The following is a 13,943-nucleotide window of genomic DNA, read 5'->3' on the forward strand; positions in this document are numbered from 1 at the left end:
TTCATATCGAAACGAACACGTAGGCCTCTCGGCTGCTTGCATTTCGACACCGTTACATAAACAATTCACACGGAACACATACACATGGCGAATGCCTTCGTTGCCATGTACATGAGTTTAAAGGCAGCATGTGTCAGTAACCAGACAGTAAATATTCGACCGTCACCAACTAGCCCCATCGTGCAGTTAAAAAAATAATTCACGAAAAATAATTCACACGCTCCTGCTCTATAGAGACAGACACCTCGCAGAGAGAACGTCTACTACATGTATTAAAACACTCCACATTCGAGAGAGTACTTACGCGAACAGAGTCATTAATGCGATCAAGCGGCCAAACAGCACGAACGGGCTTTATCAAAACACTTTAACGTAGCCATCCATGCATTACTCTCCGATTACACAGCCACTTATCCGACATTCGAGTCCTCGCAAGTACAGCAAGGAGAGCAAACGTGTGTGGCATGCCGTCAAAAGAAAGGATCGTCGCTATAACGTCCATCTGATTGACCCTGCACGCTGAAAAATTAGGTTGCAGTAACGACCGTCCGCGCATCCTGTTTTGCGAGACCCATTTTACGAACAATATGACGTTGTGCATCCTACTCGTTTTCTTCTTTTTTTTTTCCCTTCTTCTTCAAAATGTGGATATTTCCTGATGTATATTGCGATTTATAAGTGCGGGCCATCGATTTTTCGAAGGCTTTGTTATCGAAAATAATAATGTTTCTGCTTTTGTACAGGAAATAAATCTACTTCTTGTTTCCGTTTCCAAGCTTTTTTTCGGTACCGGTTTCCGTTTCCGTTCCCGGAGCAGTATTTCGTTTCTGAGCCATTTTGGATACCGTTTTTGGCTCGTGGTCAACAGTTGCGGATTGGATTGGATTGCTTATGGAACGCATAAGTTGTGTGCAAGACTTGCGACGCTCCGTTTTGTTTCCAGAACTCGAAACGAGATATGGGTATGACAGACTTCACGAATCCGGTGAAGCGCGAACTCATAATTCGGAGTCCGTTATCGTTTCTGTTTCGGTTTCTGGGAAAGGGGCAAGAAAATATTTGCGATTCTTTTCGATTCTGTTTCCATTTTCGACTTCTGCGGAACTAGGTAAGTTAACGTCTCTCGATGGAAATTGAGGCTTCGTTAACGTCTCTCTCTTCCGTTAACAAACCCCGATTTTTCCCCAGTGCGTATGTCAAGTGGAAAAGGTAACAACGTTGTGGGCTAACTAAAGTTTCCCACACAGGATCGTCTTTTTATATATATATATTTTTTGGCTACACATCCTACGTATTAATTCGATGGTCCGTCCAGCACACCACAAGCATCCGGTCCGGCAACGCTATGAACGATCACCGCTTACATACCTCATCATTTTTCTCGCTCTCCGTGTACTGCTACGTTTCTTTGCGTTTATTGGCAGGAGGGTGGTCGACCCAGAAGCAGGCAGAAAACAACGACACCAGCACAATAAGTTCACAGTTTCATGTGTGGTAATATACCTATCTGTTAGATTTATTACCCATATACAAAAAAAAATAATGGTAAAAGGTACAGGGACGTGCGCAGCATGCCGTCAAAATATACCGTGTTTCCGAAACGCCCCTCTCGCTCAAGATTGACCCTTGCGCGTAAAACCAGGTTGTAAGTATCCGCCGACGCACGCTGTTTTGAGATAAACAACCAGCAAGAGAGAGAGAGAGAAGGGAACGGGTTCTTTTTCATCGTCAGAAAAACAGAACGCGAGCCAAGCTGCCTTGAAGAACGCCGGCTGCAATTGGCTAAGCTGCGCTAAATGCTGAAACATGCATCTAGACGTTGGCGTTAGGACAACTGGAGACAACGCTGTGACTGGCTGGGAGTGCGTGTACCCTCGCAGTCGCGTTTCTTTCCGAAAGCTTCGCATTCGTTTTGTCGTTACTGTAAGGAAAATAATGTCGAAACCCCTCTTTCTTTCTGCTTCAAACCTCCGAAAGCTTTCTGCTTAAAGGTACAATTTACGTGCATTGTATCACTATGCACGGGTCGGCGGGTAACAAATTGCTTACCAAACCGATGTTTCACATACACATTTCCGCAGACGCCAAACAACGAGAAACACCGTGCGGTTGATTGACTGCGTTTGCCAGTTTTCAAACTCCGTGAACCGTGTTCGCATCAACGATGTTGTAAGCAATGGCACTGCTCCTTGAATGTCCTTTTTCTCTTGTCGTGCTATGGCTTGGCATTCCTGAGATGTGTTCCGGAACTTCCACATATGACTGTTTCGTGTCCTTCGCGGAACATGATTCAGGTGGTGGTGATGAGGGTGATTCACCCTCCATCCCTATTTCTTTACCCATGGGGATTTTGGTACGACCCTGTTATACGTTTTGTACCTGTTATGTGTTTATGTTATACCTTGTACCTAGCTTGAATCTAAAATATCAGCGGGTCTTCTCTGTTTACCACAGCTGGCAAGAAATCGCATACGATGTAGATAGCTCAAATAGCTCAGACGAAATATTGTCGGATGTATCGATTTTAGATACATTTTTTCTATCGCTTAATGATATTAGAATTCTCGAATGAGGCAACTTTATGTTGAGGGGTGATCCCGAAAGTGAACGAAGCACGACGTACGATTTTTTTTTTTTTTTTTTTTTGTCACCTTTTGAACGCATAGGAAAGTTTGTAAGGCCCACGCCGAAAGTCCATCTTCACCAGCTGAGACATATTACACGCAAACTGAACAATTCCGCGCGGCGATATACGATTTTTAAAAATGTTCGAGGGAACCCCACAGAGTCACAACCTTGGGATCATTAAGGATATTTGTTCACCGTCATATACGAAGAGCTACAGAACCTACAATTCGAATTGTGAATCACAACGGACCGCACAGAACCACTTCACATTTGAAGTTTACGTTACTGGTAGCGAAAACCTTAACTAGCGAACAACAAGAAACATACAAATACCATCATGCACATATTCATGCGTATATACTTGCCGAACAGCACAACGGAGCGTTGACCCTAGACGATACGATCTCGCTTGTTCCCACTACCTAACCATACCGACGCAGCACCTATGTCGGACGTTATACGGTTATACGTTTCCCAGCCCTTCCGCGAAGAAAAAAAAAACGAAAGCGGATTGGTAAGGGTGGGAGAATGCTATATGAAAGGGTTGTACCCCGTTTTGTTTCCTACACATTTTGGAGGGGGGCACAATAACCTCCTCCAAACAAGCACGGAAGTATAACATCCAGGGGGACGGGGGGGGGGGGGGGGACGCAGTCCAAACCGCTTCCCATACATCTGAAGAGAAAGGGGTACTCTCTTTAATCTTCAACATCTGCTGGACGCAATGAAAACGGGTGGGATGAGTCAAAGAATAGGGAGGTTGATCAGGTTTTCGAACCGGTGAGGCCGTGCACAGGGGGTTCAGGTTTTCATGGGGTAGGGTGAAAGCAAATGCGTCCGTTGTTTCCCTCTCGTTTTCTTTTTTTTTTTTTTTAATGGTTTTCGCCTTTCTTAACAATACCAGTCAATGAGCAGCGTGGTCATTTCACGTTATAGGACTGCGGGACATTATTGCAAAATAAAAAGGGGAGAGAAGATGCGTGTACCTAAACGCGCAAAGGGGGATGTGTTGTGATGTGCGACTCATAGGCTGAAGCGGGTCCGGAACAGAGTGCTCACTTCACGCAGCATACTTTCCGTATGTGAAGTACATTCTAAGAAGAAGAAGAAAAAAAACTCAACTGTAGTCTTTTTGAGGTCTGGATGTGTTGCCACACCCATTAGCCCCTGTAGTTTATGCGAAGTTTGGAGACCATCTCCGGTGCCAGGGAGTAAGTTTTTAGGTAAAAGGACTAAAGTGGGTAGTAATGGCAATCTAGGGGACTACCAAACGTAATTACTCCCTAAATTACTGATTTTTCTTTTGCGTACTGTGTATTTCCCGCACACGGCAAGGCAGGGATTTGCGAGCGAGGTATTTCCATCTCATAGGGGTTTTGGAAGTCCTTGGGGGGGGGGGGGGGTGACTTCCGTGTCTGCTGGCGTTTCTGTGTGTGTGTGCCTTTTTGACATATACATGGGGGAGGAATACAAGCCCCCTCCCCCCCAAAAAAAAAAATATGAAGAAAAAGCTGCACAAGATCGCTGGAAGGTGTTTTGCGGAGTGCGAGGTGTGCCACGACAATCCCTATAGCCCAGAGTTCAAAATGCTCCTTTACTGCTCCGTAGGCTTCTCCAACGCACTAGAATGCGACGCCCGCATGATTGCATTGTTATCGCGTTCGAATGACGTAGCGCTAACAACATAGCAGACACACGAGACGTCACCGTTTTACAACGCTTCCCTATCTAAAGTACAATCTTACGTCAATGTTTTTCTTTTTAAATACCGTGTTAGCGCCGCGAAGCAACTGTGGCTAGGAGCGGTGTACAGACGTGGACAGATGGAGAGAGGACGGCAGGAAGGAATGGGGGACGGGGGGGATTAGTATGCGTACTGGACCGACTTTAGGGGAAAGTGTGCCGGAAAACCCAGGAAAAACCTCAGACAGCACAACCGGTGCTGGGATTGGAACCAACACCTCTTAGATAGCGTGAGGCCTGCGCGCTTACGTCATCCCACGGAGGTCTGCCTGGCTTTGCGAGCTGCTTCGAGCTTTTTTTTCTTTTTTTCTTTCTCGTTCGCTCTTTTATTGACGTCATAGCAGCGTCCACAGCAGGCCTTCCTGTGTGACGTTGGGTCACGTGGGAGCACGCCTGATGCTACTATCTAGAAGGTGTTGTTCGAACCCGCGTCACCTCCCAGACTCGTCGGCGTGGAACGCGATTACAACGCCACGATCTTAACCACTATGCCACGGGAGCTGGTTTTACGTCAATGTGCTCGTATGAACTGAGTGACTCTGGCGTCATTCCTGCAACGTTATCCTCGTCATCTCAGCCTGTCTTGTTCCTCCTCCGGCAAAACAGACGTATATTTAATAGTTCCAGAAAGCAGAGTGACGCACACACGTTGTTTGTCGCACCTAGAGAGAGAGAGGATGTCGACCAAACCCGGTGGACGACCAGGAACAATGCTCAGTGGATGGAGTAAAGTGGTCACGCGCGGCGGGATTCCATGTGCGTCATCGCTGGACGACAAACAGCGACGCCTGACAAAAACATAGGCCGCCAATCAAAACCAGTCCCATCAGTAGATGCCTCTTCCGTGTGTTAACTTCCAGCCGTACGCACTCCCTTAGCGATATCGGATGCGAATCGATCACGATTCAAACACGATTTGTAGTGTACGTTGACTCGTACTTCACAATTTTTTCTCTTTTTAAGTCGTACTTTCTTATTTTTTTGGACTTCCGCCGTTGCAATTAAACTTGGGAATTGACAGAATTGTTTCACTTTCCGTTTTACGCGGGGCATGGGTCGGAGAGTGGTTACAGATTTTTTTTTATGCAGATTTTATTTCCTGAGGCGATTGCTGTGCTTTAAAAATGGCGCTCTCAGCTCTGCATGAATCCTGTAATTTCCACAAAAGTGGTGACGTCCTCGACCGGATTCGAACCCGCAACCTTGAGATCAGCAAGAGGTCACGTCACCAACTGATCAACGGAGGCGAATATTCCTTGTGTACATTTGTCTAACCGCGTTTTTGCTCGTTGCCTGTGAATATGGGACCAACATGCCCGGCTCTCCACATTCAACAGCCTTATTTAGCTAAGGATAAAAATTATTGACAACGCCCCCGTTGAAGGGCTCGGAACAAAGTGTTGTATACGACGAAACGGCAAGGAAACTATAGGAGGTATATACGGTACCAATACCACACATACCGTACGGTACATAGAGACGAATGTACGGAACACAGATGCGGTATAGACGCCGCACTCGACAACAGTTTTAGTGAATCGTTTTCGCTCAAACGTTTCGCGAAAGCAGTTCGTTGAACAGCACGTTTCTCGCAACGCTTCGCTTGTATACACGTGCGTTGCAGAGAGGCGCTTTCGTGCTACACAACGCTAAACGGGCACTGCACTGAAGGACACATACGCTAGAACTAGCTCGAACGCAGTTCGCACGTGTTGCTCTTCGCTCGGCAGCTCGAACGAGAAACCGCGGAAAGCTTTCAGCCAGGTCAGTTTCCACATGTTCCCAGCGCTTGGTCACAATACCCGCGAAAAGCGCAACACGCGTAAGCACGTATACACTCACAGCCAGCGATGAGAAGAAAGCAGGTGTTGTTTTCGTTTGAGTAGGTGAGGGCGTAATAAAGCACAGCCAAGTCGAGACGGTCAGTGAGAGTGACCCCTGTGATTGCAATAAAAGGAACGCCGCCGAAATAAATAATTAAAAACTGAATCACGTAAAAATCCGCTTTCAAAATGAATTTTCAAAAACCAACTCTCTCAATATCCACGACGGCAGCATCAACTCGAAGAAATACGCTTCGGGAAATCATCGTATCGTTCGCCACGCATGTGCAAGGGTTGAGTCCACATCTGCACGTAATACAAGTTATACAACAGATTACCACACAGTTGTTCCATCGCATCTTACCGATCGTCGTGTCTTTCTTTTTCTCTCTCTCTCTTTTTTTTGCTCTCTCTCTCTCTTGATTGATTGATTATGTGTTTAATGGCACAAAGGCAACAAAGGCCATACAGCGCCAAAACCACGGTGAGTGTGTCGGAGATGATCATGGGAAAGATGATGTGAGAGAGAGTGTGTGGTAGTTAAAACCTATCTACAGGTATGAGGTATGAGCGATGAGATTGACCAGGATAAGAGAGAGGGGGGGATGACGATAACAAGCGAGCATGGCAGTTAAAAGCTATCTACAAGTGTGACAATGAGATATTTACATGAGCCGCGGTTACATGAACCCGACAGCTCTCTCCCCCTCTCTCTCTTACAGCTTTAAACAATTTGTCCTTAGCAAGTTGAAAAGGGGCGAGAAAAAGAGGAACGCAGCGTGAACATATCCCATTTACGCCGTAAACGGTGCGAGAAACTCTACGAACCGCATTTGAGCAGCTGATGCATTGGTCGAAGTGATACGCTGACAAACCAGCAGGGGGAAGCAACACAGCGTCGTCCAGACACACCGACTATTCCTGGGTGCAGACTATTCTGCGGAAATGAGACACGCGTATATCTTGCGTGCACACACAAATACGACCATATACACCGTCGGCCGCCACAACAAAATAACGAGCGTAGACAGATGCCAGACTGCACGCGCGTTCCCGCATCTAAACGCCGTTATATTCTCTCTCTTGTGTAAGGTCCCTTGTCGAAAGCAATGCTCTTCAGCGTCAAACTGTCGCCACTATACCGTAGTCACGCACTTCCGAAGGGCCTACTTTCTCAGGTAAAACCCTCATGAGTATCGCCAGTTTGGTAAAACCACAATTTGTCACCGGGTTCGATTTCATGATTCAAGGCTGGACGCACGGCAACGGAGGGGTCATTCGTCATCGTGGCAGGACCCTTTTCTACTCCCTTCTAGCGAATTCAGCGCAAGTATAAATCTGCGACAGAATCAGCTTTAGAACGTATTTCGTGCAGAAGTCAAGTTACTTTTGTTTTATTTGTTGATTTCAATTGCGGGTCTTGTGCGAACTTTCCCTACGTGGTGGTGGTGAATTAGAGTTACCCAGAGAAAGCCACAGCGCCTAATTAACACCCAACAGAGTCCCGAATTATACTTTTGCGAGGCATCACAAACACTCAAATCCAAAACAGATGAGGGATCCCCTTCCGGGGCTGCTTGCTTAGCCGTTTCTCTAAAGGCTATACCCTGGAAGCTACGACAACAGACACACCCATGCAGAACGTAGGGTCCCTACGATTCCTTTCGCCCTTACCAGATGGCGTCACTATAGGGTACGGGTCACCCGCTCCGGGGGCTTTTCTCGTCACCTACCCCGCCCTTATAATGAGTCCCTTGGTACGCGATAAATAACAATATCATATATCACAGGCAGACAAAAAAAAACACTTGCTCGCAGGGGGATCCTTATGTCGCAGTAGAAAAATGAGAGGTACCAGGGGTACTGGTGCGGCGTGCCACCCCTTTCCATCGCATCACCCGGTGCGGACCGTGCCGAGCGCGCACCACTAGTGACGCCACTGGCCCTTACACAAAGGTCATTGGTTCAGTCAGTGACCTGTCGTCTGCACACAACTACGCCTGTACGATAACGTCTGTGCATCTTGTCTTCTGCCGTCGCCAATAGACAGAGGGGCGGGAAAAAAACGCGCCTTGTCTTCCTCGCAGAGCGTTTTTTTGCAACGTGGTGTGCGAAAAATGCTTATTCAACGAACAGATATCGACGCTTGGGAAGTCACACAGCGTTGCTCTCACTCCCCTGACAGCTGTGCTGGAACCAGACTTGTACGTATCTTGAGCACGTACTCAAAATACAGTATTTTAAGTACTTTTTCCGGTATTTTGGTACTCTACTCAATACTTTTTGCGACAAGTATTTTTAATGTATTTAAAATACTTTTTGCGGTATTTGCTACTCAGTACTAAATATACTTTCCTTCCTCGTCAAGCCATATCCAGCACGCTTCCCGCCGTGCCGAGATTTTCCGCTCACTGGAATTAAACCCCCTTTTTCTTCTTTTTCTTTTTTTCGGAAATTCGCAAATCTTTCATTTATCCTCTTGTACAATAGGCTGGTCCCAAGCCTGGCTTTGCTTGTCAATGGCCAACTTCGTCCGAAAACCGTTCCTATTCATATTGCCAGGTGAATCACCAGGGGATTAGGTACAAGATAATCGAGGCATTTATTTCCCTGGTCATCAAAGCAATAAACACGTGCTAGAGGTTGAAAGACCCGAACCGACATACAGGAGGGATTACGAAGTTTTGGGTCAGAACATATCAACAAAGTTTACTTGGGTTCACCAAAGTTCACCAAGCATTACTTGACACCAAGACGTTGCAAATGAAAGATATGCATGGCTGATGACGTTTATTCCTTTCATTTGTAAGGCCACGTTCAGAATACGCGTTTCACTTACTGCTAATACTAAAGTACTTTAAAGAGTATCTTAAATACTTCTTAGAGTATTTAGTACTCTACTCAAATTACTTTCAGTTTTGAGTATTTTGTACTCTATTTTAAATACTTTTTCCGTAGAGTATTTAGTATCTTATTTTAATTACTTTTGCGCAGTATTTTGTACAAGTCTGGCTGGAACTCCCTTGAGCCTGGCCTGGCTGAAGGCCGCCTCAAATGAAGCAATATTATTGACAATGCCGTTTGAAGTTCTACGCATGATTCGTGAAGAAAAAAATAATAATAAGAGCAGCATGGAACACGGTGTTATAGTTGTCGCCTCTGCATTTGTTCTCACATAGTGGAAGTTTCACGACAATGTTTCCAAAAACATAAGCCAATAACCTGATTCCTTTGGAGTGGCTGACGTCACATTGCTGATATCTGATTGGTTGACAGCGATACGGAGTCCGAATCGGATGGCTCTTGCGATTCTCTTCTCTATACAGCCCGATTCCGTATTTAATATGGACGTTTTGTTGGTACTTTCCTGTAACTGGGCTAGGTATCTTGGAATTGTTTTGGATCCCGGCTCAATCAACTTGCATCTGCGTCTCTTGGAAAACCGCCAACGTAAAGAAAATTGCTCATTGTAATGGAGGCGGCCTAATGCTACGCAATTCACCGTACTTCAGCCGATAAATGAATACGTAGAGTAAGACATCAATCTGCTGAAATTTCGTTGTGCGGGAATACTTCTTTTTTTTTTTTTTTTTGCCTAATTGGCCGTTACGCGAGTCAATAAAACCATCTTTCTCCATGCCCTATCGTTTTTTGAACTGGTTATGATAATGTTGCGCTTGACAGTATTACATCGCATCTGTACTACAAGCGGTTTGTAACGAGCTGCCAATGTCATCTACATAATTCTCGCCAACTATACATAGCGAACGGTACATCGTTTGCACGCGGCATTAATACAGTACAAAACGTGTTCGCTGGGAGGTAATAGAGTCAAGAACAGAGTCGTTTGTGAATGAACTAGAGTTTTGCGGTGGAAAAACGTACCGGAAGTGGATAAAGGAAGCGACAAATCTCTGTGGGGGAGCGGAAACGGGAACTAAATTTTACCAAAGTTTCGTGGAATGAAAGCGACTGATAAGAAAGAACACGTTTTTCGTACTGCTCCTGTATGGCATCGCACGAGGTCAAGTTTAATTTCGAATCTGACTAATTTTGCAGATTGAATTTTTGCACCAACTCTTCGTTGTTAAAATGGCTCATAGACCTTAAAAAAAAAAATAGGGGGGGGGGGGGGGTCGCATCCCAGTGCACATTCCGCAAATTCCCTTACGATAGACATTTACCATAATTTTATGGAGGATAATGTTGAGTGATGGACTCCTATATATGATCATTATGATGCGACGCTGAAGTTTTTGAAGTTGAATTCAAATGACATGATGACATGATTTGAAGTTGAATTCCAATTATGGCGTTTGAAGTTGATGTGACGCGATGGCCTGTAAGTATAAGGCTCATCATGATGCGATGTTGAATGAATCCCTAGAAGTGCCGACCTATAATAACAAAAAATGCGTTTATTTTTTATTAGGAGGCCATTAACGACCGCTAGGTCTGAGGACCACTGCCGGGTGTACCTATGCTCTATAGTGGACTGCAGAGCCTAAGACTGAGAGTCGACACGACGCTTGCTGAGCTCTCCAGGTATAGGTCCTACGGGTTTTTCTCAGATGGTCCAACACAATCGTCAACAAAGTGCGTGGTCCCTGAGGAACATGACGTAAACACAGGACAGGCCGATCGCCCGTCTGACACATATCGAGGGGAAGAGAAGCGATTTTATCTGTGTGTCTTCTATGCCTGGTGAAAAACGGGTCCACGATGACCACAAGGTCGCGGGTTGAAACCCGGCGAAGGGCACCAGTTAGCTCAGTGATGGACTACAAACTGCTTCCGTAAGCCGTTCTTCATAAAACCATGTGGTGGACAACGCTAAGCCACAGACCGATCGCTAGGTGGCGCGTCGCTCATGACACTGGTTTAAACCCTGGTTGTCTCGCGGCGTCCCTTCATACTCACAATTCTTATAATCACAAGCGATTCACGTGCACAAGCATCACAATCTATATGTAGCGACATATTTCAAAATAGCTCTACCCTTATATATTAGCGCGCGGAAATGTGGGCAGTGCAACTGGCATCCGGTACGACAACGCTTGTGTCCGCTACACACATATATCAGAAACGGCTCCATGAGCGCAGTACGCCTTTAACCTTTTCTCATAGCTCCCCTCAGTGACATTTGTGCAACGTCACTTCCTGTAAGCGTGCTTATAATGAGCAACTCGTGTGGACACCGATACGCTATCGCCGACTGTGGTCTTCCGGTAAACAAGCTGTCATGACAAACAGACGAAGATCGCCTCCCGGATAGCTCCGGTTTGGGGCGAAGCTGCCCGTCAGACAGTGCGTTTGAGCATGGTGGACTGGAATAGAGACATTTTTGTTGCTGTTATTTCCATGTAGCATACCGCCGTTGTATCTTTTCATGGTGTTTTTACACCCTGAAGAAAAAAGAAAAAGGCGTAATTTTAGTCCTTTCGGGGACCATGCATATAGCCATAACCGTTGCTCAAATGCATGGAAATTTATGCAAAACACAGAGACGTTTTGCGGTGCCTTGAGTAAAGTTCAGAGTCAGGGGACTAAAATGGGGGACTAACTGCAATCTAGGGCAGTATAAGCTGTAATTGTTTGTTACCCAATTTATTCATTCCCCCCCCCCTTCGGTGTACTGTTATCGGGTACGAACACCAGCGCACATTCGCCTGGAATATTCTAGTAGAAGAAAATGCAAAAAAAAAAGAAGAAAAATGCTCACGGGGCGGAAGTTCCGCCGCGTGTTGTATGTTGAGCATTGTATGTTGAGCATTGTATGTTGAGCATTGTATGTTGAGCAAATTGTATGTTGAGCATTCGCGTGACGCCGGAATATCGGGAGTGGCGTATACTGCACACTCGTGGCTGCTTTTATTTTTGTTTTGTTTTTTGTTTTTAGCTCGATATGTGTAAGTGTGGGAACATCCAGTGCTCCTTTGTCAAAGCAGACAACGATAATCTGCTAGTGCGACAAATAATTCTTTTCGTTCACCCTATGGTTCTTTTTGTCACAAAAAGGCGTAGTTGACATCGCGAAGGACCAGCCACACACTGCTATGACACCATTTTCCCAGCGCTCACTGCGCCCAGTATAGATTGTTGTAAACGGGGCATTACTACATAAGTGGGAAAACAAGAGAAAATGAAGGTCAGTAACGAGAGGATAGAGAGGTAGCAAGCGCGCTGGTGGTATGATCAATAATTTAATAACCCGTTCAAAAACCCGTTCAAAATAACTTAATAACCCGTGTGTTAAGCCTGTGTTAAGCCTTAAGGTGTTAAACCTTGTCTGTGTTGTCGTTTTTTTTTTTTTTTTTTTTTTGTCCCCTAGTCTCGGGTTTTTAAGTTATAGATGAAGGTCAGTCGTTTGCAACTCATATAAGGCTTTATCTACGACAATGCTTAAACCTCAACGATCTGCAAGGGAGCATAATCCAAAGTTCGAGGTAACTCGTTACTGTAATTAAGTTCCTTTTTTTTGGTAACTTGTAACTTAACTCCGTACTTTTGCGCCGTGGTAACCTTCAGAGGAACTCGTTTCTTTTTCAGGTAACTTTGCCAAAGTAACTTAAGCTAAGTTCCAAGTTACTTTTAATTCGCTTTTCACTCACGTCCACATATTTTCTTGCTTTCTCTCCGGTTCTTTCATGGCATTTTATGCCACAAAACGTGATATTCAATCAATGACTATTCTATTCAGGAAGTAAGAACCGCTGCCATTGAAATGAAGCTGAACCATTGTGTGCCCACAGGGAGCAAAATGCAAAGCGTTCGAATTATTGGACATAAGCGAAAACGATCTAAGCGTGTTGCACTTCTCCGCAGGCAACTCAAGGTCTAACTCGACAGCTCACCCGCGCTGCACCTGTGTAGTGCTATTTTGTGTCCGAAGTATCTTTGAAGTACCTGTTCTTTTTTTTTTTTAACAAAGTAACTCCGTAACTGCGAGTTACATTTCAGGCTGAAGAACTTCGTTGTTGAACTTAGTTACATTTTTCACACGGTAACTTAACTCGTAACGAGTTCATTTTGACGGGTAACTTCTCGATCTATGGCACAATCACCTGGCACCCGAAAGATATTTGCCAGCGAGACAGCTGCTCTCCAGGATACCAGACAGGGTTAACCGTATCAGATTCGGCCAGATTTAAATGTTGACGACGTCGAAACGGGCAGTCTTAACCGCGGTTACGCTTAACCGCCATTACCCGACCAAACCACGGTTTGTTGGCAGTTTGTAACATATGTTAGCAGTGACCACGTGATTGTGGCACAAGCGCCAGATATAGTTTGATTACGCTGTATATCGTGAAAATAAAAGGGCATAAAAGGGTAATTAAAAAGCATTAAATACACGGTACGCGCATGATTATTTGCGGGAAATGCTACCGATAGCGGTCTATACTTAACACTCGCTAATAACTACACCAAGCTCGCTATATGCCGTTATCTAGGCGTTGTACACGGTACACAGGTATCAAAAAGCCAAACCAACAGTATACGAGCACACACTTATACTGCGGTACCTGAAAGCCAGATAACCAGTACACGAGAAAAAAATCTGGTTACCTCAGATCTACCAAAGAGACAGGAACATCCAATCATATAGCCACATCGGGACACCCGCTCGTTTCGAAAATCTGGAACATCCCTACACTGCCCCACTGCCAACCCCTTCAGGGCCAAACTTGGTTTCTCGAAATCAACAATACCCTCGCCTTTTCACTATATGACAAAATTACCTGGCCC

At 45.3% G+C, this 13,943-nt stretch overlaps 1 protein-coding gene across 2 annotated transcripts in view; it reads right to left on the reverse strand.

The window, feature by feature from the left end:
• The window catches only part of LOC135388865 (insulin-like growth factor 1 receptor), a 79,148-nt gene that overhangs the window by 39,952 nt on the left and 25,253 nt on the right, over window positions 1-13,943 (reverse strand). Inside the window, exon 1 of one of the 2 annotated variants that reach the window (XM_064618715.1) lies at window positions 7,023-7,216. The exons of the other annotated variant lie outside the window; for it this stretch is intronic. The gene's annotated coding sequence lies outside the window, so the exon portion shown is untranslated. Of the gene's footprint in view, window positions 1-7,022; window positions 7,217-13,943 lie in introns of those variants that run through there. 2 annotated transcript variants of the gene reach the window in all.

The sequence above is a fragment of the Ornithodoros turicata genome, chromosome 3 (assembly GCF_037126465.1).
Source record: "Ornithodoros turicata isolate Travis chromosome 3, ASM3712646v1, whole genome shotgun sequence".
NCBI lineage: Eukaryota > Metazoa > Arthropoda > Arachnida > Ixodida > Argasidae > Ornithodoros > Ornithodoros turicata.